We start from the raw sequence: 3,753 nt of genomic DNA, 5'->3' as shown, positions 1-3,753 counted from the left end.
ATTCATTCTAGATATTAACCATTCATTCTAGATATTAACCATCCATTCTAGATATTAACCATTCATTCTAGATATTAACCATTCATTCTAGATATTAACTATTCATTCTAGATATTAACCATTCATTCTAGATACGAACCATTCATTCTAGATATTAACCATTAATTCTAGATATTAACCACTCATTCTAGATATTAACCATTCATTCTAGATATTAACCATTCTTTCTAGATATCAACCATTTATTCTAGATATTAACCATGCATTCTAGATATTAACCATTCATTCTAGATATTAACCATTCATTCTAGATATTAACCATCCTTTCTAGATATTAACCATTCATTCTAGATATTAACCATTCATTCTAGATACGAACCATTCATTCTAGATATTAACCATTAATTCTAGATATTAACCATTCATTCTAGATATTAACCATTTATTCTAGATATTAACCATGCATTCTAGATATTAACCATTCATTCTAGAAAAACCCGAATGAAATAGACCTTTGACATTAAATATGTTGATTATTTTATCTAACAAAATTCAAAGTATTAAATAAGGTTTTGGACATTTGGTTGAAAAGATAAGGCGATTAGAAAGTCAGGGTTGATTAATATAGGTTTTGTAATCAATAAATACTCAGAACTGAAAACTTTTGAAGGGACTAGCTTAGGTAAACTCAGTTACTCTGCAGGTAAAGATAAATCCTTATCTCATTGGTCCAATTCCCGAGATTTTGATCAATGAAGGATCTGTATCAATCTTTCATAGCTTTAATCTCCAAAATTTTGACTAATCAATATTTCTCCTCTTGAGAAAGAATGAGAAAATGTTTATTTAAAAATTCGCATAAAAAAGGATTTTTTCTTTTAAATTTAGATGATTTATATAAGCTCACCCGAACAGTTGATTCAAAATCAGAAAATGAAACTTTTCCATCCTTATCCAGGTCCATCTTCTTCAAGGTCATATCTATCAAATCCTTCACAAAATATATATTTTACTAATTACATTTTTTTAAATCATAAGTCCTCGGACTATAACTTGAGTACACAGACTATAACTTGAGTACACGGACTATAACTTGAGTACACGGACTATAACTTGAGTACACGGACTATAACTTGAGTACACGGACTATAACTTGAGTACACGGGCTATAACTGGAGTCCACGACTATAACTTGAGTACACGGACTATAACCTGGAGAATCTCTGGAGAAACTGGACAACCTTGACAACCTGAAGAACCTGTAGAAATTGGAGAACCTGGAAAACCTGGACAACTTGGACAACCCCTTAACAACCTTGACAACCTTGACAACCTATAGAACCTGAAGAACATGGAGAACCTGGAAAACCTGGAAAACCGTAAACCTGGAGAACCTGGAGAGGCTGAAAAACCTGGAGAACCATGAGAAACTGGAGAATCCGGAGATCCTGAAGAACCTGGAGACCCTTTAAGAACCTGGAGAACCTGGAGAACCATGAAAACCATGAGAACCGGGAGAACCAGGAGACACTAAAGAAACTGGAGAACTTGGAGAACCTGGAGAACCATGAAAACCATGAGAACCGGGAGACCCTAAAGAACCTGAAGAACCTGAAGAACCTTGAGAATTAAGAGAAGGATTCTTACCTTAACTCCCTCGTCTCCGTCCTCCTCTAAACCTTGTCTCACCAGACAGGTTTTCAACATTGTCAACATTTCTTCCCTTTAAACATTATCATCCCCCTTTATACAATTTTTTGGTTTTTATAATATTTCTACAAGAACTCCGTGTGTAAATCTTAAAGTAATTTATATTCAATCATAAATAACGATCATATTAGTATTTAAGAATACATAGCGTAGTTACCTGCTGATATAACCGTCTCCATTAAGATCATATATTGTGAAACAATAATGGATTTGTTCATCTTCTTTTCCTGAAACAAAATATTGTAAAAAAAACTTTAACAAAAATAAACTACAGTGAGAACTTGAAAACTGGAATAGGAAGTCGACTTTTAAACTCAAATTATGAATTTACTTACTACAATGAGGATGATGCACAGCAAGTGTGCAGTGTAAGCAGACCTTTCTCACTTAATAACGGATTTAATGACTTAATAATAAAGCTTTTACCTCTTGCTAGTATCTAACCTTTTAAGAATATATTGAGTCCTATAATCCACTCCTCTCTTGAAATAATTCCATCATTTACGGTATCAAAAAACTGAAAGGAAATCAATGTTAAGAGTGTCTAGAGTAGTAACCTAAATTTGTGATCCTAAAGAGGATGAGAGTGTTGTAGAGTATCCAAAACTATCCTTACTTGTATCGTAAAATGCAGTATCTTAGAGTATACTAAAGTAAAAATCAGTATTCTAGAGTATGTTGGATTTCTTAGAGTATCCTAGAGTATCCTAGAGAATCCTAGAATATCATTGAGAATCCTATAGAATCCTAGAGTATATTAGAGTATACTACAGTAATCTGAGTTTACGTCCTAATCCTTTAGAGTTTACGTCCTAATCCTTTAGAAACATTTTACTTAAGATCTGTACATAGGAATGTTATGAGAAAACTAGCTATGAATAAAGATAAAGTGTGTACCCCTATCCTCACCTTTTTTAGAAAAATAGTTAAGGGTAGTGTTAAGATACGTAGAATCTTCGACAATAGTAAGGACGAAGTTGTTCCCGGGAGTGGACTTAGAAAGCGCGTTGCACTAGCACACAACTACAATGTAGATCCCGAGAGAGATTGCAACTTTTATAAGATTTTCGGATTCTCAAAGTTAAGAAATAATCTGAGAAGTTTTATTTTTAATTTTACAGCACAGACATTATATCATAATGCAATGATCGCACACTTCGTCCAGAATCATGAACCTACCTGTCAACGGTGCGAGTTTGGAAACCTTAGGCCTGCGCCGAGAGAAACAATCTCTCATGTCTTCTGGGACTGTCCCAAAATAAGCGAGATCCTTCTTGATCTCAACACCATAATATCGAACGGAACTTTATCACATGAAGAACTTAAAAGTGTAATATTTCTTGGTTGTACTAATCCTTTAATCTTCAATATCGAAAATACTAACATAATCTGTTTCATAGTTATGTATTATATATTTTCTACAAGAAATTCTGGACGATTTTACAACAATTCTAAGTTAAAGCAATTTATTTGTCATCACACTGAAAAACTTAATAAACCCTTTTTTAAAGAATACGAACATGATTCTTAATCGTTATTTCCTTGCAATGTATAGTATCATTATAACTGGTACCCCGCGGCGGTGTATAATAATTGCATCCTCCGCAGCGCTAGTCTTACCAAACCATACCTACCTTTTACAATTCATGCTGATTCAGCCATTTTGTTCCGAATTAAAAAAAGGAATTACAATCATTTCACAGCGCAAGCTAAGTCAATTTCATATTAGAGTAAAGAATTCAATAGTGTCCACAATAATATTCATACGGAATCCTTCCCTCAAGGATGATTCTGACGAACTTAAAGTTAAGTAACAGCCCTTGCTATGAGTCAAGGACAACAAACTTTGATATTATTCACTTTAATATAACCAACTACAAAAAAGTTGGCCTCTTCTTGTATCCGGATAATCTGGAACAAACCGTGGCGTCCTACCGAGGACGAACTATAATCAAATTCTCGAGAAATACTCTAAGAAGTAATCTCAGAAGCATGCGTAATACGCAAGTAATACATGACGCAAACCATTTTAAATGGTTTGTA

The 3,753-nt window shown here is 33.7% G+C and overlaps 1 long non-coding RNA gene across 1 annotated transcript; it reads right to left on the bottom strand.

Annotated features, from left to right (window-relative positions):
• Positions 1–473: 473 nt before the first annotated feature.
• On the bottom strand, positions 474–3,498 carry LOC111713854 (uncharacterized). Its single transcript, XR_002767810.1, has 6 exons — positions 2,620–3,498; positions 2,155–2,227; positions 1,868–1,937; positions 1,648–1,723; positions 908–991; positions 474–487 (listed from the first exon to the last, which is right to left on the bottom strand). It is a non-coding gene; the product is annotated as an uncharacterized LOC111713854 (long non-coding RNA).
• Positions 3,499–3,753: the final 255 nt, after the last annotated feature.

The sequence above is a fragment of the Eurytemora carolleeae genome, unplaced genomic scaffold (genome assembly GCF_000591075.1).
Source record: "Eurytemora carolleeae unplaced genomic scaffold, Eaff_2.0 scaffold1488, whole genome shotgun sequence".
Lineage (NCBI taxonomy): Eukaryota > Metazoa > Arthropoda > Copepoda > Calanoida > Temoridae > Eurytemora > Eurytemora carolleeae.
The sequence above is the reverse complement of the archived record's forward strand: the minus strand, read 5'-3'. Positions and strand labels throughout refer to the sequence as shown.